Source organism: Malaya genurostris, chromosome 3 (genome assembly GCF_030247185.1).
Source record: "Malaya genurostris strain Urasoe2022 chromosome 3, Malgen_1.1, whole genome shotgun sequence".
In the NCBI taxonomy this organism is placed as follows: Eukaryota; Metazoa; Arthropoda; class Insecta; order Diptera; family Culicidae; genus Malaya; species Malaya genurostris.
In genome coordinates, this window is record NC_080572.1 from 247,206,044 (window position 1) to 247,231,261 (window position 25,218).

Genomic DNA, 25,218 nt, shown 5'->3' on the forward strand with positions numbered 1-25,218 from the left:
GATCAACTGACGGTAATTAAACTGAGCCTCGATTGAAGAGAAACGAATGATGAACTGAATGCTGCCCGTTCGGGCCGTCAGCAAACATTGTGTGTGTCAGAGAGTGAAGTTTACTGCATTAGAGAGATCGTCAATGTGTTCTACATTCAGTTTCAATCGAATTGAATGAAGTTTTACAGCACTGGTCTGAGACATAACTGGATGTCGTGAATACGAAAACAACTGGCATGTTCCTTAACACTTCCGAATATCAATTAGTTGATCAATTGTATGAATTATGCAAGCATTCCCCTTTTTCACTACTAGAATTTGAAACGATTCACCTAAACTAAAGTTCAGATTAGTTACATTAAACATTCTGAAACACAATCATATGTTATGAAATTACCAGTATAGTTCTTTATAATAAAAATACAGATTAGTCTGCATACGTGGCAACCTTGTTTCGCCCTTCATATTTTCAAACTACACCCATACTAGTATAAAGATATGTTCTATATCAACACTTTCATTTTCGCATTGCGTGATTCGTAATTGAATGTGTTAGTGACGGTGCAAACTTTGTCTACTTCTATTTCGATAAATCTGATGCTTTTGGTATGAAAGAAAAAATTCAATTACTTTTTTATGATGATCTGTAGCACTGAAAAGTGCTTGAATTGTCACGACCAACAGGATCTGCATTTGGATCCGAGATGGTTCTTTGCGTGTACGCTGATGACTTCAGCTGGCAGGCGTCGGGTGTGTGGCCGCGGCCCGATGTTACTCTCGTGTGTGTCTTCCTTCTGTAACCGTTGCTCACAAAATGATAGAAAAAGTGGCATATCGCTGGAGCAGCACATATTTTGTTCTCTTCCTTAGAACGCGTTCTGATTGGCTGGTGCTGAAATGGATCAAACCAGACAGGTTTTTCAATAGTGTACTACTGAACAATTTCAATGTTATTGCAATATACGTTCAAGTTGAAAAATTTCGAATCTATTGGTACTTAGATTATATAAATCCTTCCACAGATCACTGAACTATGAGCTTTCAAAATACGAGAAAGGCAAAAAAGCGTCATGTGTTTTCCTCTTTGATACTCGTTGATACCAAACATTCCAGAAAAGTTCAAATTTGAATTATTTGAGATTATGTCACACAACTGAAAATTGTATCTCAAAATTATGCTTATATTTCCGATGGCATGTGGCAAAACTTACGTTGATACGTAAGATGCAACAAGAAATATTCACGATCAAAAACTTATCACTCTCTTAGGGGGTAAATTTTGAAAAGGCGCCCCATAGTAAAGTAAGTCGTATTCACGACAAAAACTCCAAAAATAGAACTCACTTCGATTTATCTGCGAAGCTTGAACCGATTTTCACAAATCTTGATTTGAATTAAAGCTCATATTATCTTTAAAGCTACTGTGAAATTTCATCCGGAATCGACTTCCGGTTCCGCAGTTACAGAGCGATGAGTGTCAACGTTTTCAAATCGCCATGTAGATTGACAATATGTACAGCACCGAAAGAAGAAGAAAACACAAAACCGAACGATGCGTGATTTGTTCTATTTCGTACACGCTATAAATAAATCGAAACGGTTACGGATGTCTGCTACTGGTGTGTGATATTGGTAAAAGACGGTGCTGCGGTTAATAAAAATTTTAGCTATTCTATGATAAGAGCGACCGAAAGAATAAACGAATGTCATTGAATTCAAATTTATTTGAAAAAAATATGCAATTTGCACAGCCGGTAGTGCAGTAATATCGTTCCAATTGTGCAGTGATGTCAATAATAATAACAATAATAGTAATCATAATAAAAATACTAATAAAAATAATAATAATAACAACAATAATAATCTTCCTACATATTTTATCCTGCTAATTCATGCTGTTTAGCTTGACCTACATATGCAGAAGTAACAGAAACGCAGGTTCGCTTCGTTTGTTAGATATCGTTTAATTGATTTAATCGAAATAAAAAACGAGATAGTCAGTCTGGGTTTAACTAGTTTCAAAACTGTTCCAATTTGTAGGTCATATTTGTTGCTGGCAAACAATCCAACTTCGGCTGTTCCGGTCGTCTGAATCCGATTTCGGAAGTATTAAAAATAGTGATCAAAACTGTAAAAAGTGACCTCACTCACTTTTCATGGCCAAATCGATTTTCACAAACTTATAGGTTCAAAGTAAAAGTCTTACATTTTCCTACGGAATTCTTAAATTTGCTGTGGATACTACTTCCGATTCCGGAACTACAGGGTAAACAGAATTTGTAGAGTTTGTGAGGTTAGGTCCGAACAAAGTTTCCTATTTCTATTCAATGAACAGTTGTTTCAGCGAATTACATAGTTATATTTGTGATGTTATGAGTACTATGAGAAAGGCATCATTACGCCACTAGGTGGATTAAAACAGGTTTTGTTGATGAAAACAGTTTACTCTGATTTGTATGATGTAGGTTCTTGTTCTTTTCAAATCCAACAGAAACTATGCACTATTCGTATAATCAATAGGCCATGGAATCACATTTGCCTTGGAAAACTCACGCGACATCCAACGTGTAAAAATTATTCAGAAAGCTTACCAAAAAAAGTTTTACTTTCCAAAATTAAAAATTCTATTCAAAGCACGATTGCACAACAACAACAACAACAACACCCAACTCAGAGGCAGGTGGTTCCAGCATTGCGCACTTCATGAATACCAAATCGGACAATAATACAAGAATTGTTCAAATATTAAGCAGTTATTCTCGACACCTGTTTCTCTTGGTGAATATTAAATTCACTTATGCACAACTTTCCTTCCATAGTGACGGTACACGTAAAGTACAAGTGCACCGGATAACCGTAGACTCATCGTGCGCGCAAAAATAACGGCACCACAAAACAGCGTGGGAACAGTGTTCTGCCGTCAGCGGCACAGGCGAATAATACGCGACCCGAAAAGTGCAAATTAGTAGTTAGTAGTTAGTAGTTCACTACACGCCGATAGACCCCGGTTGGGGATATGGATGCAAACGGGAAATAGCTGGGGTGGATCAAACAGGATATCGAAAGTAAGATCCATGATGTTGGTGATAGTGCCGTTGTTTTTGTTGCTATTGTGAAGTGTCCATCGGATCCATGTACCACAGTCCAATTTGAGGAAGAGCACTAAGTGTATTCTCGCTTTCAGCAAAGTGTGATATTTGTGGCAATCGGGCCGACAAAAGTGCGAAGAATGATAAATTGTCCCCGGAGGGAATAGTAATGAATCCATACGGTGAGTGCTGAAAGGGTAATGTAACAAGCGAAATGAAATGTGAATGAAGTCACTTGCTAGATAAAGTTGAGTGTTAAGTTTCATAAAGCGGATAATATAAACTAACAGGCGAAATATAGAAGGATCAGATTCAGATTCAACACTCGAATACTGTGATGACAGTTGCCAGAGTGCCAGGGAGAAGTTTAGTGACGATAGTTTTTCACCATCCTTCCACGAATGGTCGGTGTGTGCTCTAGCTTCTACACCGGCAGGCGGAAAAGTTGGATGAAAAGTGTTTCATAAGCATGCGGAAAGTATCAAGTGTGCCAATACCGTAGTATTTCGTATTCCCAAAGCAAAACTGTGCATCAATCGAAACAAGTTTACTCGATTGAAGTCGATAGTATGATACCCGCGTAACTGTATATATCTGTGTGTGTGTGTGTATGTGTGGTGTTCGCCTATGTAAAGCTAAAATTGTCCTTTCTGCTGTGCATTGTGACATCAATGAGTGAAGGATGCTTTAGGGTGGTTATCCTTATGGTGCCCTACGTGCACCAATAGCGGAATAGAGCATACAAAAACGGATCTTCGCTTGTCTACTGGCTGGCGGCTGCTGTCCGTGAAGGATGCAATGTTCCGGGCTTGGGACCGGAATGATAATATTGTGAAACCAACAGAAGCCAACCGAACTTTGTTTGTGCACATACAGTTTTTGGTGAAGTGATAGCCCGGAGCGACAGCTGACCAAACGCTAAAAGGTGAGGTAATAAACTTTATCTGCTCGAATGGTTATCGGATTGATTAATGGTTTAAAGAGGCTTTATATGTCGTTCCGGTGATTGAAGAGATTGATTTGAGGTTATTTCTGTTAACGAGCGGCTATTAGGATGTAATCTCATTATCATAAAAACATGTTTCGGTGTTAGAACAGTACCGATGAGGATTTATTTGTTTTCAAATTGTTTTCCTCTAATCCATAACATTGATCACGTGAGTTTTAAAAATTCGAATTTTCAGTATACTAAAAATTTGATTTTATGAAAATTTTTCAGTTTATATATCAAAACTGTTACGGTGTGTCAGTGGAAATAGTTTACACTTTGTTTATTTGTTTATTTGGAGCAGGAAAAAGCCCACTGGAGCTGAGCATCACCAAATTTTTGCTCTCTCTCCAGCAGGCATAAAACTTCTCATCTTTTGTACCAATAGATTATAATTATCCAAATGATACATTTCCTTAAATTACATTGGTTAATATTGAAGTCTAGTGAGCGTAAGAGTTCAGAACAATCGATTCGAGATTGAAGCAGATCTGCGACGAAAGTTGCCTTAAACACGCCTCTACGAACAGACAATAGATCGAGACCTATGAGCTTACAAAGGTCTGAGTACGTCGGAAGATTTAGAGGATCTCTCCAAGGAAATTTGCGAAGCGCGAAACGAATGAATTTATGTTGGATGGCTTCTATACGCTGAATATCATTTTGATAATAAGATGACCAAACAACAGCTGCGTATTCGAGTGTAGAACGAACCAGAGCATAATATAGCGCTTTTAGGCAATGTATATTCTCGAAGCATCTCGTAACACGAAAAATAAATCCGAGTGACTTAGAAGCTTTGTTGATTGTGTAATCCACATGCTGCTTGAAGTTCATTTTTAAATCCAGGATAACTCCTAAGTCTTTAACGAACGATTCTCTTTTAAGAACGGTTTGCGAAATAGAGCAGTCGAATTTTACCACTGAGTGTTTTCGTGTGAACGACATAATTGAACATTTCGAGGCGTTTATAGTCATTCTATTTACTCTGCACCAATTTGTAAAGATGTCTAATTGTGACTGCAGAAATATAACATCATTGGTAGTTTTGATTAGATGGAAGAGTTTGAAATCGTCAGCAAAGGATAATTTCCTGCATTTCAGCAAAGTATTTAAATCATTTAAGTAGAGCAAAATATGAATGTTCCTAGATGACTACCCTGTGGAACTCCGGAGCTGACAGCAAACGGTGATGTAAAGCAGTCACCAATTTTCACTGACATTTTGCGCCCTATTGGGTATGAGCTAAGCCAGCTCAGAAAAGAACCATTAAAACCAAGTCTACTTTGTTTGGAAATGGTAATCTGATGATTTATCTTATCAAAAGCCGCAGAGAAATCGGTGTATATGGCATCTACTTTTAGTCGTGCTTGTAAGGATTGAATGATAAACGAAATATATGATACAAGATTTGTAGATGTAGATCGTTTCGGCATAAAACCGTGTTGGCTCTCGGATATATAATTTGAGCAGTTATGCGTAATAAAGTCCAAGACAATCCGTTCGAATAATTTAGATACTGCACATAACGCCGCTATTCCTCGGTAATTGGAAATTTCGTTTCTTCGTCCTTTTTTAAAAACTGGGAAGATGTATGATTTTTTCCATAAGTCGGGGAAAATTCCTTCTTCTAAGGAGTTGTTAAATAATATCGATAATGGAACTAGCAGACTAGAACATTTTTTCAGTAAAACAGATGGAATGCAGTCTGGACCCACACTGAAAGATGATTTCAGCTTAGAACATGCTTTGCTCACTGTTATTAATTGAAAGGTTAACAACATATTTTATATCTGAACAAAGCCGGATTAAATGATTCAGCCACCGATGTACGTCTATTAGCGTTACTTTAATTTGTTTAAATCAAGTATATTAGTGTCAAAATCCAACCACCAACCATGACACATTTTCAAATTATTTGACACATATCCCTTAAACTTCAACAGAGCCAGTTTATCTTATTATACTTAAAATATATAAATAAAATCACAGCGATTAATCATTGTGAAGGGACTCTTCAATACCCTTTTCCTCAGTCTCAGTTAGTCTCTTTATCATCCAACAAGGCTTGAGAGGCTATTGATTCATCTATCGCACTTTCGTCCATTGATTCGTTGTCGCTGTTTTTACTTTTGTCGAGGAAAACATCGTTACATTTGCTTTATAGTTTTTTGACTTTATTATTTTTTGGATTGTTGTTTCATAAATGTTTTCGGTGTCCTCTGATGCAGGTCTTCAATTGTCTGATTTCTTGTAACGCATATCGGAATCGATCGAAAGAATCCTAACGTACTGCGCTATCTGGTTTTGAAGAACAATTGAAATCTTTAAAATACAGAGGAAGATGACATTGTCTTTCACATACACGGGTTCGTCATACCTGACATTGCTGTGTTATGGTTTTGTTATTTTCCACCGCAAAATCGTCTACTTCTGCTTCATATTTGGGATAGAATATTATATATGTTACGTTATTAGACTTGTTCATTTGCTATTCTTTACCCATTTTTACATTGAGGTACACTTTTTCCTCCTCAATTTTATTTACTTAAAGTTGAAAACTAATCTTTCTGAAGTTAAACAGCCTTATTCTGATGAAAGACGTATTGATTTTTCGGTCGTATTGCATTTGTATTCTCAATAACGCTAGCAAAATCAAAGGTAGCTGGGACCCGATCGAACAACACTCGATTGGTCAGTTCGGGTTTACATTTCATCCAAGTCAGTCGATAAAACAAAACCGCTTACGTTCGGGACAGAAGAAACCAAGTACAGTATTGTGTAGTGAACAATAGACCTCGAAATGAGTGAACCAAACGAACAAGAGCTACCGCCGACACGAAAGAATACAATTGTTGTTGACTTCAGGCAGTGCAAAATTCGACCTTCGATACGAGAACTTGAAGGTTTGCTTAAGGAGCAAATGCATCTTGACATTAAACGTGTGCATTTACTTCAAAGTAATAAGACGAATAATGTTGTTTACGTCCAGTTTTATAAAGAGTTGGATGCAATTTAATTCACAAAAGACAATAACAATGTGCACTATGTGGAGCACGAGAACATTAAGTACAACATTCCAGTATATATGGATGATAGTGCTATAGAAGTGCGTGTGCATGATCTTCACTCAAGCGTCATCGAATCTTATATTAGCAAAACTATGTCCCCATACGGAGAGATTCTCTCTATCGAAAATGAAAAGTGGAAGAATTTTTTCCCCGGTATTCTAAATGGCGTACGTTTATTACGCATGCGCTTGAAGAGGCCTACACCTTCTTATGTGATTTTCGGTCAAGATACAAGAATTCCGTGCAAATCACTTGTTTCCTATGACAATCAGATGGCCACATGTCAATATTGCCAAAAAGCTGTTCACTACGGTAAACCATGTGATAAACTGGACAATGAGACAACCACACCAAAGGACAACGGCGCTTCCTTCACACCAACCCCAAGCAACCCCAGTACACCTGTGGCAGCCACCAACAACAATAAAGCCACCAACCCTTTAACGAATCTATCATCATCCCCTATAGAACAAAGTACACCAGCTGCAGTTAACAACTTACCCTCCAACCAATCAGCAATTGCAACCAATATACAACAAGGTGCATCTACAGCAACTAGCAACGAAAAGAAGACGGAAATCGACAACAATACCATCGATGCGGCAATGGATGACGAGACGAACCACGAACGAAGTGCCCCTCAATCCTCGCAGGAGGGAAATGGAAGCTCCTCTCCCCCTAGAAAAAGGGTGACAACGGAATCCAACTGAAAAAAAATTATTTAAAAAATCGGCCACGTAACCTTGTACGCTTGTACGCAAATAGGCCTAAATAGAAAATATCTTTTAAATAAAAAAAAAACCCTCGAATGAAAAATAATGCTTCGTTATTTAGAACAAGGTTGAATAATAATAAGCTTTTTATTCTTCAGCTTTTCATTTTTTCGAAATTGAGTTGAGATTGAATGAGCATCAAATAACAAGATCTTTGGAAAAAGTCTAGAGTTATTGAAAGAGTCTCTAAAATCAGTATTTGCATTCTAACTTTCTTCACATTATTTCTAGTGAAATGGTTTGTTGAAAATAGCGTTAGTTTTTGTAAAAATCCGTTGAATTGTAAGGACTTCAAAGCTTTTTGACAAACCGCAGTACTTTTAATTTACATAAAAATCTCTAAGAAATGGTTTGTATCCGATAGTATCCAAAAATCCTAGTACACCGAAACCTCCATTTACGAACTAAACGGGGGTTCGTAAAAAGAGGTAGTTCGTAAAAAAAGTTTACGTTATTTGGGATTTGGTTCGTAAAAAAAGTTTACGTTATTTGGAATTTACTTCGTAAAAAAAGTTTTGTGTGATTATTGTGGAAACCGCGCATCATATGTTTATTTTCGGAACGGATGTGAAGAGTAAGTGCAAGAAAATGATGTTTGGGTTCGTTTCAAAATCCAAGATGGCGGCTTCCGGTTTATTGAGATTGCCTAAAACCCCTAACAACATGGGTATCTTCGGAACGGAATTGATGAGTAGATGTCGGAAAACGATGTTTGAGGTAGTTTTGAAATTCAAGATGGCGACTTCCGGTTTGTTGATATTCCTTGAAAACCCTTACAATATGGGTATTTTTGAAACGTGGTTAATGAGTAGATGTCGGAAAATGATGTTTGAAGTGGTTCTGAAATCCAAGATGGCTACTTCCGGTTTGTTAATATTCCTTGAAAACCCTTACAATATGGATATTTTCGGAACGGGATTGATGAGTAGATATCAGAAAACGATGTTTGAGGTGGTTCTTAGTTCCAAGATGGCAACTTCCGGTTTCTTGATATTTCTTGAAAACCCTTACAATATGGGTATTTTCGGAACCTCAAGCATCGTTTTCTGATATCTACTCATTAACCCCGTTCCGAAAATACCCATATTGCAAGGGTTTTCACATCTTGGATTTCAGAACCACCTCCAACATCATTTTCCGACATCAACATTCAACAAGCCGGAAGTCGCCATCTTGAATTTCAAAACTACCTCAAACATCGTTTTCTGACATCTACTCATCAATTCCATTCCGAAAATACCCATATTGTATGGGTTTTCAAGGAATATCAATCAACAGGAAGTCGCCATCTTGGATTTCCAAAATACCTCAAACATCATTTTCCGGAATCTACTCTTTAAACCCGTTCCAAAAATACCTATATTGTAGTAGTTTCCATGGAGTCGGAAATCGCTTTCGATGAATGACAAACCCTCTTTTACGAAGTAGGTTCGTAAAAAAAGTTTACGTTATTTGGGATTTGGTTCGTAAAAAAAGTTTACGTTATTTGGGATTTGGTTCGTAAAAAGAGGTACGTAAAAAGAGGTTACGTATAAAAAGTGTTCGTAAACGGAGGTTTGGGTGTATAATATGAGCGAATGTATATTTGTTGTATGTGAGATTCATGAACTTCATGCACCCCTCCCCCCTTCCCCTCCCAAGAAAGATTCAAAAAACTTCTTTGTCTTTATTGGTTAAAAATTTCTATGATTTTTAGTACGATTCCTACAATGAATTTATAAATTATTGCTATAAAACTCTTGTACTTTTTGAGAAAGTCGTTATTAGAAATTATATTATTACATTTTATGGACAAAAACCAACATGTAATTCTTCAAGTTGTTGCGAGTTTCGAGGAAGTAGTGGTGATAATTATTATAGAAATACGACTAGTAGTATTCACTATTAAAGTTTACTTGCAAAACATTGGCATTCACGTCGGCTCGTTAAGTTTTACTTCGCGGTCAAGTTAACCAGAAGATGCACGTAATTAAAGTGAAAAACTTTTAAAACTTGTATTGAAATGTGTTTCATAGTACCGTTAGTTAATTCACAGAAAACAAATATATATGCTCACATATTAACTGTGTGTAAAATTTGCTCAATCTACAGGGTGAACACTCGCAGATGTCACCACGATCGACACGAGATGCCACCGGGATTTGGGTGCCGCTTTTACATGAGCCACAATTTTGAGTGCAACATTCACTTCACGCTAGATTTTTGTTTTGCTGTTGGCTAAAATGACAGGTTTTTTTTTTGTTTCGTTCCGATCGAATTCTCGTGTGATTTATGCGACATGGAAAAAATTGCCTTTAACACTTAGAGGAATCGTGTGGCAAGTGTTAAAATTGTTGTAGCTTAAAATATTTCTATAACGCGAGATTTCAACAGATTTAATATCGACAACCCAATTAAATGTATCAACAAACTAATTTTTTTTTCCGTCAGTGCGATAAATTGTTTTAAATTTGATCAGTATCTAACAGGGAAATCAGATTGGAAAATCGACATGCCAATGCAATTATGTAATGAAAATCGTGAAAATGTTACAGCAGAGACGGAACTCGAGCCCTTAGCTTACTCCTAATCGAGGAAAAAATTTTTACAAATAAACTATCCTGCATATGAAGACACATGAAGAAAAAGTCTAATTGACTAGAAGAACCAAGCATGCTTTGCTGTGCTTGGTCACCACAGCATTCACTAACAGTCCTATATCTATGGCAATAAATTCAACAGAAAACAAACACACACCGTACAACAAGTCTATTTTTTCTATTCTGCTTTGCCGCCAATACTGATTTGAGAGTTTGATTTTGTCTGCTTGTTGCTTATTTGACGATCGCAGCTAATATGTGATAGCAGCAGTGCAAGAAAAAAAACAGACTTGTAGTGCGATGTGTGTGTTTTTTATAGTTTTTTTTTATTCGGATCTTTTGCACTTAAGCTTAACGCGGCCGTTTTACTGTATTAATTTTTTTTTTCTTGGAGGAGAGCAGGGGTTCGCTATTCACGCTCCCGTCCATTGGTTCGGTAAGACTATTTGACAGGCGTTGGGTAGGTTGTTAACTGCAGCTGGTGTACTTTGTTCTATAGGGGATACTGATGGTTTCGTTGAAAGGGATGCTTCATTGTTGTTGGTGGCTGTCACAGGTGTACTGGGGTTGCTTGTGGTTGGTGTGAAGGAAACACCGTTGTACTTCGGTGTAGTTGTCTCCTTGTCCAGTTTATCACATGGCTTACCGTAGTGAACAGCTTTTTGGCAATATTGGCATGTGGCCATCTGATTGTCATAGGTAACAAGTGATTTGCACGGGATTCTTGTATCCTGACCGAAAGTCACATAAGAAGGTATAGGCCTCTTCAAGCGCATGCGTAACAAACGTACCCCATTTAGAATACCTGCGAAAAAGTTCTTCCACTTTTCTTTTTCGATGTAGAGAATCTCTTCGTACTGGGACACAGTTTTGCGAATATAAGGATCGATGACGCTTGAGGGAAGATCATGCACAAGAACTTCTATTCTATTGTACGTAAACAAAATTATTTGTCTTATTGCATTGAAGTAAATGCACACGTTTAATGTTAAGCTACATTTGCTCCATAAGCAAACCTTCAAGTTCTCGTATCGAAGGTCTAATTTTGCACTGCCTGAAGTCAACAATAATTGTATTCTTTCGTAGCGGTGGTAGCTTTTGTTCGTTTGGTTCACTCATTTCGAGATCGTCCTATTGTTCACTACACAATACTGTACTTGGATTCTTCCGTCCCGAACGTAAGCGGTTTTGTTTTATCGACTGACTTGGAAGAGATGTGAAAGCGAACTGCGATGTGTGTTTGTTTTCTGTTGAATTTATGTTCATACACGGAACGACCGAAATTAGCTCTGCGCCTAATTCGTATTACTGTTTTTGAATTAGTTGATTCTAACAACAAAATTTCCAAAATAACTATAAAATTAGTTAAAATGTAGACTTTACTGTGCTGAAAAAAACTCTTATTTTTAGAGAATGTGTTTAGTTGGCGAATATTCTGGACACAAACCAGCAATATTTCAATCCAACACGAAATTCTCATTGACAACTAATTTCGTTATTAAAATCAGAAACTTTGATTCTATTTATCTATCACCGTCATTACTGAAGGACAGCAGTGTCAAAGCAAAACAATCCATTAAAAAGCTAAAAGGGACAGTCTTGTTGAAACTGCTCGCAAATTGTTTAGATGTTTTTCGCATGTGTTACGTAAACTGTTAGTGGAAAGTGTATTTATTCAGAATTTGTGCGCACTTGAAGCGATTGTGCGTAATAATGTTTTTACGCGGAACAGTGATGTGAATTTCGAATGTTTCACTCTAATTGTGATGAAGGTTTTTTGTATCTTCAAACCTTCCGAGCTGCGCCGTCCGGTGTACTATTTGTATTCGGTTTTTGTTTTCCGAGTGCTCAAAGTTTTCAGTGAGAATGAAGAAACAGTGATTTAGAAGAAAAAAAATTCAAAAAGATGTTTACGTTTCGTTTATGTCTTTTTCTCCAACACAACATCTGCCAATATAGAAAAGACAACCGCGTCTGAATTTTTTTCGGCAGTAGTGTGCCATCTAGTGGCTAGTAGTCATTAAGGTGTTACCGTTTCGGTGACAGGGCGCCATATAGCTGCAGATTGCAGAAGCCAATTCAACCATTCATATTGGTTGAAAACAACATTATATTTCTTTAATTCAACTAAAAAATTAGTTGACTGGATATGAAGTGTGCCTTAGCTAAGAAATGACAGTACGTTTAATTTGTGAATTCAACTAAAAAAAATAGTCATTTCAACAAATATTTTATTATTATTAAGGGAATGAGAATAAAAAATCTAAATCAGCAAAAGTAAGATTTTTTTAGTTGTCTCAAAAAATAACTAACTAAAATCAGCAAATCAACTAAATTTTTCGCGAAAATGCTGATTTCGGTCGTTCCGTGTAGATATGGATAATATTTTCGTAGTTTTCATTACATAGTTGCATTCGTATTCGATTTTCCAATCTGTTTTCCCCATAAGATACTGATCAAATTTAAAACTAGCTCAAGACGGCTCTACGTCTTAACAAGACTAGAACACAAATTGTTGAAAGAAAATCGTATTTTGGGCAGCCCATTTCAATTTGGAAAATTTGCAAACTCAACAGATCACCATATTAAAATCTCAATAATCAAAATTTAAATTTTTGCTATTCCCATAAATTAAATAAAATATATGAATGAGGATAGGAAATAAATAATGTGAGGTTAGGAAATAAATTTGTGAAAAAGTTTCCATCAGAAGCCGGACTACAATTTGAAAACTCTCTCCAATTCCTGGAAGTGCTATGTCGTTGAGCAGCGTTGAGACACGCAAGAAAACTTCTTTCATAAATTCTCGAAAATTGCATTTCTATGCTAATTAAAACCATTTGTTCAGCAAAGTTGACCGGCTATAGTAAAACATGTCTTTTTGACTACTGAATAGCTCACCTCAAAACTGAATAATGTATTGCTTCGCCAAACCCGTATAAAACGGTTTCAAATGCGCTGAGAGAAAAATATATATTAATAGTTTGACTAGTGGGATAAAGCAATACACTGTATTACTTCCATCTTAAACAAATCACCAACTTTGCCAACAAATGTTACGGAAGCCACTGCCTTTCGCATCCGTAGGAAGGCTACTGTTGCTGTGTGAAACATTTAGTAGACTGCTTATGGGGCAAACAAAAAAAACACAAATGTTCGAAACTATCGCATTCAAGAACAGCTATCAAAACAGTTTCGCCGGATCCACCGTTCCAAGTTTGTGATTCGTTAGGGTGGGTCAAAATGTTCGACATTCTCAGAATTATTTTCGTTTTGATGGTAACACGATTTTTGGACAAGAGAAAATAATTATAGAAACAAAAACAAATTTGCTGACATGTTTTGATTCGTCCTAATACACAAACATATACAATTCATACTCCATCTATGATGTCATGATCATGATCCTAAATGCACTCAAGGACCGAAACGAGATGACCATTTGGGGATGGAGAGTAGTAAATTTTTTTTGTCAAATCCCCGTTACCGACTTCTTACAATTCTCGCACAGTGAAGGATACGGATTGCTACAATGTTACCATACTCGGTATCTGCCGGGGAGAGATAACTCAATATTACAATGTATAGATACGTTTGTATGCATCCGGCAGCCATCGCAGCTCCAACGGCAGCCAACCGAAGGCGATGTACGTCGGAACCCGGAGAACGGGCAAGATGTTGAGCACAGACCAGCTCCATCGGAGCCCATTGTCGGGGTGGAAGCAATTTTTTTCAGATCAGCAGCTATGCTTCCCGTCGTTTCATATCTGGGGGATGACAAGTTTTCAAGCACCACGACGCCAAAAGCTACACATATCGTGAGCATTCGTTCGGATAAAGTTGAATATAGGGCGGATCACAGTTTGTGTTGGAGTTGGATTTTTTTTTGTTTCTAGCTAGGAAGAAGCTGGCGTTGACGGGGAAAAAATGATGTAAAAAAAAGTCTGCAATAGACACTTTTTACTGCAACGAAATAAAGAAGATAACATCAAAGTTTACTCCCCTATAGAGAGCAGAAGAGTATTTTAATAAAAAAAATCCTGCACGAATCATCGTTTGAAAAGTAGCGCAGCTTTCGTCATATTCAAGTTGTTACTGTACAGTCTTTGTTCTTTAAATAATGTTGCAAGCCACGCTTCAATGCACAATTGGAGCTGATCTCATCATACTCAAATCCATAGTAATACAGAACAGATATTTTGTGTTAGCGAGATTATTCGCGGCGACGGAATTTAAGCAATTCTAACAATCAAAATAAACAGCGATTATGTTGCCAATGATAAGTTCCACAATCAGTCGTAAATTGCTGTTGTAAGTTCGTTCCAATTGAGCATGAAATTTTGCTTACTCTGTATCGCATCGTGCGTACGTTTATTATGCTGAAATTAAAAAAACTGCTTTTGGTCTACAATACGCACATTTTGTTGATGATTGATTTGCTTTAAATCTCGCACACTTTGTCCTGCACTATACAACCAACGGCTAAAATACAGGAGAAGCTTCAGTTTTGAACACGTACTTGACTAAGCTAAGAGACATTTTTGTTCCACCATCTCTTCATCTCTGTCACATCCTGAGTCACGTTTTCACTTTTCTTCAACTATGGCAATTGTCCAATATATCTCAATCGGGCGGAATTAAGGGTAATGGGGTTGGTTGAAATCCTTTTTGAAGCCCTTCTCTGCTATAATGATAGCTTGCCAAAGCAGAACTAAACTTTCTAAGTCAATTGTGAGCTTTAAGGAACGCATAAAACACCTTTTTCTTTTGCTTGTACATTTGGAAATTCGCAATTTCGTTCGTCACGGAAAACTGGGGTTTTTCCGCAGCTGTAAGTGATTTTCCAAAATACAGGGTTTCTCTATCTAATATTTTTTTTGAAGTAGCGGTTATTTCGACATTGGTTTAAGGTTTTAAGGTTGTCACTTCTGATTTGGAAGAAACTTAGTTTTATCCATCCGCTGAACGGAAATGGTTGTGCATACGCTTGAGGAACGCGTGAAAATCGCGCAGTTTTACTTTGAAAATCATGGTAATGTGACGGAATGTGTTGCCAAAAATCATCTTCTCGGATGAGGCACAGTTTCATCTCGGCGGGTATGTTAATAAGCAAAATTGTCGCATCTGGAACTCGGAAAACTCGCACGTTATCATGGAGAAACCGATGCATCCTCAGAGAGTGACGGTTTGGTGCGGATTTTGGTCTGGCGGCATCATTGGGCCATTTTTCTTTATTACCAACAGATAAACCCATTTAAAAGATTATTATTATTATTACTATTACCATTATTACATTATTACATCACTATTACAATTATTACCACTACATTCCATACACACCATTACAAGAACCACATACCACAATTTACATTATCACAAAACCAGATTTACGACCATTGTCATTACAAAAACAACAACTAAACTATAAAACACAACCACACATTACAAGGACAATTTTATATAATCTATTTGAATCAGTACATACAAAACAGTGACCAATTGGGCACTATAGCCTAGGAACGTCTGTGTATTGATTTAAAATAGAAGCTCATAGAAGTAAATCTTATCAAGGGTCCAGTGTAGAACCGAAGCAAAGGACTGCTGCCACGTGACTACTTACAAAAAAACCTGTTTCAATCCACCTAGTGGTGTAATGATGCCTTTCTCATATCAATCAAACTATCATATATAATACTGTGGTATTCTTCAAAATTATTTTTCTTCGATTCTTAAAAGAATAATCGAAATAGATTTATTTGACCGTCTACTGATAAAAACTATCAATTGGAAAAGATTTGAGGTCGATTTAGAAAACTTTTCACGGTTTTTCGCTCTTTTCAGTGATGGTATAAAATTTTTAACACACTTTACCCTATATTTCCGGATCCGAAAGTCGGATCCTGATGAAATTCAGGAATTACGTATGGGACCACAGGACCTTTCATTTGAACCTAAGTTTGTGAAAATCGGTCGCGCCATCTATGAGAAAAGTTAGAACACATATTTTCATTTTTTTGCACATTTTACCCCATGAAGTTAGTGCAAAAAACGTTACATACACACATACGCACACACACACATAGACATTTTGCGTACTCAACGAACTGAGTCGAATGGTATATGACACTCGGTCCTCCGGGCCTCGGTTCAAACGTCGGTTTTCACAGTGATTGCATAACCTTTCTATATGAGAAAGACAAAAAAAAATTTTCTTCGATTCTTAAAAGAATAACCGAAATCGGTTTGTTTAACCGTCTACTGATAAAACCATCAAATTGGAAAAGATTTGAGGTCGATTTAGAAAATTTTTTAAGGTTTTTCCTCATCTTCAGTGATGGTGTACAATTTTTAACACACTTTACCCTATATTTCCGGATCCGGAAGTCGGATCCTGATGAAATTCAGGAATTACGTATGGGACCACAGGACCTTTCATTTGAAATAAGTTTGTGAAAATCGGTCGCGCCATCTATGAGAAAAGTTAAAACACATATTTTCTTTTTTTGCACATTTTACCCCATAACTCTCGAACCGGAAGTCGGATACAAATAATATTCAGGAATTTTGTATGGGACCTCAAGACCTTTCATTTGAATCTAAGTTTGTAAAAATCGATTCAGCCATCTCTGAGAAAAGTTAGTGCACTTATTTTCACAATTTTTTGCACATTTTACCCCATAATTCCGGAACCGGAAGTCGGATCCAAATAATATTCAGGAATTTTGTATGGGACCACAAGGCCTTTCATTTGAATTTAAGTTTGTGAAAATCGGTTCAGCCATCTCCGAGTAAAAATAGTGCAAAAAAACGTTACATACACACACACACACACACACACACGCACAGACATTTTGCGTACTCGACGAACTGAGTCGAATGGTATATGACACTCGGCCCTCCGGGCCTCGGTTCAAAAGTCGGTTTTCACAGTGATTGCATAATTCGTATATATTGTTTGCATGAATATTCTTCGGTTTTTCAGTTTTCATGACATTATTTTAATGACCGTCGTTTTAAGCGACAATTTGAGATTTTAATCACTCTTTACTCTGTAATGTCGAAACTGCAAATCGGATCGAATTTGAATCTAAAAGTGGGACAATCGATTAAACATTCCATGATATGTCGAAGTAAGTTCCACTTTAGAGTTTACGGTAATTTAAAGTACTTCCAGAACCGGTATTCAGGAACCAGCCTAACCCAAACCGATTCGCCATGAATTGACTTGACGAATAAATTGCAATAGTTTTGAGTCCAACTTTGAAGCTTTTCGGGATTGTCATCATATGGAAGATGATGGTTTGAATTTTAAAAATTCATCATCATGTAATTCCAGAATCGGAAGTCAGAATTGGATAAAATATTATCACTTTTCATTTAAATCATAGATGATTCTTAGATTTTATTTGAATCTTAGATCGGTTCAGCCATCTACGAGAAAAATGAGTTACACAATTTTAATTTCGTTTCACATATCATCCTGTAGTTCCGGAACCAGAGGTTAAAACCAAACATAGTTCAGGAACCTTGTTTGGAAGCATACGACTTTTCATATGGATCTGAGTTTGTAGAAAACGGTTGAGTCGTCTCCAAAATAAATTGAGTGAAATTATTTATTTTGAAATTATTATCACACACGCATTAGATGATCTCGACGAACTGATTCGAATGGTATATGGGTGTTATGTTCTTCCAGCATTTATGGCTCTAAAAAGTTTAAAACAATATAATTATGGAATTGCTTTCAACTCGCAAATGATGCCATCATCTGATTTATACATGTCATATTCGAACGATTATGTTGCCAAAAACGAACCGTGCTAAAGTCGGTCCGAGGTAAAATGTCATGAAAAAGGATGCTGTGCACAGTCTTTTTGGTACTTAGAAACAATTGCATGTAACAGTATAAAAATCGTGCTTTACGTTGCTCTCAAGCATTTATTTGCCATACAGCGCTTAAAACTCCTTCTACTGAAACAGGGGGAAAAGTCGCTTACACAAAAATTGCGATATCTCCGTTGAAAATGGACGGATTTTAACAATCTATGGCTTGTTGGATAGCTATTACCGTGCGAAATCTAAGTCTGAAAACATATTCTGTTTTCAAGGTCAAATGTGACAGATACTGTCAAAAAACTAAAAATTTTTACATAAAACTTTGTATAACTCAAAAAGTAAACTTCCTATCTCAAAACCATTTAATAGCGTTCTGGGGGACGGGAAAACCTTTCATTTGCGACTAGTTTGATCAAAATCGGTCCAGCCATCTCTGAGATCTGGACCTCTTTGTTGACAACACACATACACACACACACACGGACATTTGCTCAGTTCGTCGAGCTGAATCGATTGGTATATGACATTCGGCCCTCCGGGCCTCGGAAAATTTTTCGAAAGTTTGAGCGAATTCTATACCTATTTTTTATATATAAAAAAAAGGTAAAATGGTTCTTTTTGGCAACATAATTGTTCGACTGTGACTGTGTTAAACATTATATTTGGAATTCTGCATTATCTTCGAATTCAAAGTGATAACCCATACTTTTTTATAACTAAATCGATTGAAACTGCTTTCCATATCAGTCACTGAAAAAACGAATATTTCATATCACTCAAATATATTCAAAAAATATATGACTATTTTCTAAAATTGTTCTAATTATTTTAATAAATATTTTTCCTACTTATTTTTATAAAGCAATTTATAAGAAAGAAAATAAATAAATAAATAGATGTATTTATTGAAATATGTTGATGAGATTTTATATTTTATAATAAAATGTGTGCTTTACGTTAAATATAATGATCTAAACCTGAAACTGTATAAGCAAGGGAAGGAAGCACACGTTTCGAATAATGTTTAGGTTAAAAACAATCTCCACTATTATTCACATGGTATACACTGCATCAAAGCATATTTCAAGAAGGTGGAAATAGTGTCCAGCAAACTGTCTGTTATCATATTATGTCTCTGTTTATCACTTGTCGTTGCTGTTATTGTAATTGGCACCATTTTATGAACATAACCGTTTCAAAATATAAAACTTGACAAAAATGAGATCCAGGGGACCGCATGGTGCATTGATTTTATCATTATTTAAAATATACTAAACATCAATTATCATATATATTTCATTTGCTAACAGTTCTCATTTGAGCAATTTTTCAAAAAATTGCATGCCCTAGAGCAACTAAGATACTGAATCATTTATGCTCCAAAACAGCCAAGCGGACCACCCGACAAACAGATTCCATTTGTTTCTGAAGGCAGTGATGCCAACATGAAAGAACCTTCGCTTCCTATGGTAGGTACTTTCCACTAAGCAACAAAATCACGACTATAGTGTCAAACCGAGAAGTTAATGTTCGTTATAATCGGTAGAATTTTTCCTCGAAGCACAACACAAAGATAGAGCAATGATATATGGCCGGAAAGATTGGTTACCGTATAATTTAATGGGAATATAGGACTGTCTAGCCTGGTGTACATCCGACGATATACGGCTTGGTCGCTTGGTCAGTTTATATTTACAACATTGTCTGAATGTGCTGTTGTAGATTACATACACAATCATTCAAGCTGTGATCAATTGACTACAGGGTTTAAATACTTTGCCCAACTGGAAACCATTTACAGATGAAACTAGCTTTGCTTGCACAACAGATATTGGCATGGTAGCGCTTTTCGTCTTACCCTGCTACTTCGCATAAATCTCTGCGGTGAAGATTCCACCACAATAATAATTCACATCGAGTATAAATAAATTCAGCTACTGTGATTTACTGGGTGGTTGTTTCTCGAATAGTCTCCATAATCTTTTTAGAGGTTCATTTTGCTACGAGACTATTGTCTGCAATGTTTTCAACATTTTCATCCAGCTCGATTAGGCTTTCATGTTCGTTTATGTTACATAAACCTCGTACGGATGCGGTGACTTTTGTTTGATAGCCTGCGGGGATACATTCATCGATCCAAACAGCACTGAATGGGTGCTAAGCATACCGAACCTTCAAAATTTGTTCCGAGCATTTTGATGATTTGTGTTGGTTGCCTTTTGCCGAGACAGGAATTTTCCTAAACGCTGACTACCTCATCCCAGGTTCTCTTTAAACATTTACGGTCATACCGGAATCAAAATATTTACTCAACCGTATTGCTATCAAAAATAAATTGGATTCAGTTTCATTGTATGCTGTTTGTTGAAAAAACAAAGTTTATCAGACTTTGAAAAGTTCGCCACCCACGAATACGGAACGATTCAGCAAAATCCGTTTTCACTTTGTAGTGACCATACTATTTTATGTCCAATACCAATAAGCAGACTTCTATCCAATTTATTATTTTAGTTGGTTTGACGTAAAGTCACCATAACTAAGTTCAGTTTTTGCAATGACTGAGTGGAAACATATATTGGAGAAGTCAAATGAATGATAAACTCACAGGAAATAAGATTTTTTTGGAAAAAAATACGCTCAGAGACAGGACTGTGAGCTGTGGTAGACACAGTTCCACTCAGTCTTTGGAGACGGTACGGTCCACCATCCCCCGTATTCTCCAGATCTGGCCCCCAGCGACTATTATCTATCTACAAACCTGGAAAGGTTTCTCCAGAGAAAGAAAGTTTCGTCGAATGCTGAGGTAATTGCAAAAACGGAAGCCTATTTCGAAGGCCTTGACAATTTTTTTTCAAAGGACATCAAAATGTTTGATGCATCGCTCTAGATGGAAATTATACTGAAGAATAGAAAAATATTCACGGTAATAAATCGACTTTTTCTTTTGTCATTCCATATAGTATACCGAGCCTTTAGTTATTTCAAGCTTTAAGTTAATATAAATAAAATCGGACCAGGGTAATTCCGCTAAAAGCCGATTCGCTGGAAGACTGGAAGTAAATGTTAATTTAATTAAATACTAAGCATCTAACTATCTATTTTGGTTTATCAGGCAAAGGTGTTATCCTCAAAGGTGTTATCCTCACCGAACTTCCTGATTGCATTTCGCACGGCTTTTTCGCTTAATCCTTCCAGTTTTGCTATCTTTCTCAGTGACAGTCCGCGTTCTGTTCACCATTTGTACACAATTTTTCGACGTTGTACTACTGAAAGTCCACGCATTTCGATACAAACTCATGAAAACGAATAAACAACTGCACAAGTGATTAGAGAAGAGTGTAAACAACGGGACGCAGCCATAAAAATTGACAGATTCTGAGCCATTGCGAAATGGCAGCGGTTTTTGGTTGTGTCCATACTTTCTGGGACTGTTTTTATTCCCAAATTGACAAATGTTGTTTTGTTAATAAATATGCACTGAATCGAATGGTATAAGTGGTTTCCATAATGAAATGATTTTTGTTTGTTTTATGACCTAATAAAATCAAAATGTCGAGGTGGTGCTAAAATGACCATTTTTTTTCATATTTATTTTTATATTTCCTAACAGAATCAGTAATTTTAAAATGAAACAAAATTTTTCATGTACGAAACAGTTGTAAGAATGAAGGTCCCCACTCATTTTAAGACCTTAGATTTAGAGGTTGATGCACTTAAAAACAAGATTGCGCCTGTATAGAACAGGATAAGTCCCTCAAACTACATGAGTTTTGTAGCTGAAGATATTAGCCAAAGACACGACCTGCCACTCGTCTACCAAAACTGTAACGTAAATTTAACTACCCCTCAGTAACTGATAATGTCAAAACGAAATAGCTTGGAAATTTATTGAAACTGGCAACAAATACCGAAAATGATTTATTCCGAATAACAGTTACCTTAGTTACCAATGTTGTCAAATTGAAAAATATAAACAATTAAAAAGAAATCAAAATGTGATTTGTGTGAATCGGAAAAATGCTAGTATGCTCTTTGTAAAAGCAGAATGTTCCATCGAAAGAATTCGAAGGGTTATAAATTGAAGATTTATCCAGATAGCAGAATTTTCACAAGAAAAAAATATCCCCGGCTTGTTTCGGGAAATATTACCATGAATGAATCACACGTGATCGCAGAAAAATTAATACCAGCCTCTAAAAAATTTCTCGACTGTCTCTGATTCAATTTTTGTACACAATTTCTAAATAAAAGTGTAAAAGGAACAAATAAACATGTAAAATACATATTCATTACATGTTATGTTTAGGTAATAACATAATTAAACCAAATTTTATTTTTATTTCTTTTTTTTCCATTTTGTTCCTTATAATCACCAAATTATCAATTTTAAGTACATATTTTTCTGTTTTCGTTACTTCTAACCTTCTCGAGTCTTATAACTTTGCTATTTCCCAGTGAAACATAACATGAATATGTCGTGAAATATGAAGGTATGATCATGCTGACTGTATATTTATAATGCGTCCTTTTCGAAATTACTTTATTAATTAGCATTTATAACTGATATCTATGCAGTTTATATTGATACTCCATAATATTCAGAACCACACATTCCTTGTATTTGTCTTTCAGGAAACTAGTATTTTAAAGATCTGCCTCGGAATTATTTTCTCGAATTCAACAGTTTGCACACAATTTCTAAAACACCGTGTTTTTGTCCAGTGCTCAATCGAAACCTTCGTTAGAATACCATCCAAACCAACTGAATAAATTAAAGTTAAGCCATACTAATCCCTTACAAAATCTTTCTGCTTGTCACAGAACTGGAAAAGTTAATATTTTAATCCATGATTATCGATATATTACGGACAAACGGTTCCTGTTTTCGGAAAAAGCACTTACGCTTTTTACGCTTACGCTGATCGGTAATGTTTTGTTTGATCCTATTATAGAGGTTCCTTGGTAACCTGTACATAGAAACCAGAACAGTGTTGCTCGAAAAGATTATTTTTATCATGAGCAAGAGGTCTTTCGATATTCGATAACTGATGGTAAATCATTAACAGTCAGTTTTAATACCGATTTTCCTTCGGAGTGTCTGGTCGTGTCGTCGTATTAGCCTTCGAATAGTATATGACATTCTCAGTGAAAACATTATTCCTGTACTATTTTTTGCGTAAAACCAAAAGTGATTATTTTTGCTTCAAGTTTTCTACCGATACCAAGGCAATCATGACGAGGTCTAGGTATAGGTGATTTATAAAAATGACTGAATTTAAAGTTAGCAACCGAAAAATTATTTCTGGCATAACAATAAAACATCCATACTTTTTTGGGTGGTGAATAATCTGCCACGTTCAGTAATCGATTCACACATTCAAAAAAAGATAGTGAATAATCGCTTTCAATTGGTTCCTCAATTTGTTTTGAAACTCGCGTCAAATTGTGTTCATCGTGACTGCACGGAATGTAAACCTTTATATGCTCCATAGTCTACGTGCTACCGGTGCAAAACAACCGAACATGCTGCGAACGGGACACCAGCCCGGCGAACATGCACATGGGAAAAGAAGTGGGTATGGAGCTGGGCAGACAATATTGGCAGTGAATCCATGCGGAAGTGTGTTTTCAATGGCCATCGATATCCCGGTGGCACTCGCCCAGAATCGATTTTCAATTCACCATTGAATGGTAATGGGTTACAAGTAATACAGTGGTGCCTTTTGTCGCATTGTTGTCGGTAAGCGTATCAGCAATGTGGTGGAGGTTGCCCGAAAAAAAGTTAGCTTCTGCATCGTTGCACAATTGGGCAGAGCGACTTATACTACTACGGACTACCTAACTTAGTTCAAATTTGTGCTGGAATAAATAATAGTTTATTTATGCGGAAGATTTTTTACTCTTTACGACCTTCACTCTGTTTGTGTGCTCGTGCACACACAACACCTACCGGTGAGATTGGACTGGAAAAATTGTTTTGTTTGCAAAAGCAGCAAAACTTTGCTGCCTTCAGGATTTCGCTGGTATAGTGCGCTGAGATTTTAATCTGGCATGTGATATTTTACGAACGTGCGAAAAGAAACGTTGCTCTGTGTGAGTGAACTAGAGCTCCGAAATATGAAAAAAAAACAAAGCCTCAGCCAGAAAAAAAACGTTTTCGGTTCATGTATACATGGCAGCAGCAACAGCAGCTAATAAACGATCCTGTAGTGTATGTATATACAAGTTAAAGTTTACCAAATACTGTCCATGGAGCATTACAGCGCTGGGCAGTGAAAAAGCGAAAACATTGCTTGATGGAAAATGAAAAGAAACGGAAACATTTGGGAAATGAAAATTTTATACGATGAGGTCGAGAAAGAAAAGAACAATGCGCCTAGATTGCACATTGACCTGCTTTCTTTTTCCAGTTGATGGTGTTGTGCTACTGATTGTACGCATATTTCTGCTGTTATGCTGTTATCTAAATTCATCTTTGCAGTTTGTTTATTTGCTCGGCCAAAAAACTGATTGTATTAGTCTTTCATTTCATGAAATAAGTTGCTTTCTAATGTGAACATAGTAACCATTGCAAGATTAGTCATCCTATTGACACAAAGAATTCACTAATGTGGTCTTTATCGCATACGTCGCTCGTTGGGAGATATTCCCTGAACCCAAAGCATCATCAATAACACATTTGAACTTGATTATTATTACATCTATAAACATGCCGAAAACCATTGATCCTTCTTCAAGTAAAAATGAGTGGATATGAGTGGTTTGTCGGTTATGACACTTATACGATTATATCCTCCGAAACCGGAAATGCTCGCCATGAGCCGATCATATTTAATGGTTCAGTAATAACTTTCAAACAAGCCTGAGATAGTATAGTAATTTTACAGAAAA

The 25,218-nt window shown here is 36.5% G+C and overlaps 1 protein-coding gene across 7 annotated transcripts in view; it reads left to right on the top strand.

Annotated features, from left to right (window-relative positions):
- Positions 1–25,218, top strand: part of LOC131434911 (uncharacterized) — a 435,240-nt gene that overhangs the window by 14,462 nt on the left and 395,560 nt on the right. For 3 of the 7 annotated variants that reach the window (XM_058602176.1, XM_058602179.1, XM_058602181.1), the window contains exon 2: positions 2,811–4,005. The gene's annotated coding sequence lies outside the window, so the exon portion shown is untranslated. Of the gene's footprint in view, positions 1–2,810; positions 4,011–25,218 lie in introns of all 7 variants that reach the window. The other 4 variants (XM_058602178.1, XM_058602180.1, XM_058602175.1 and 1 more) reach the window with 3 other exon arrangements.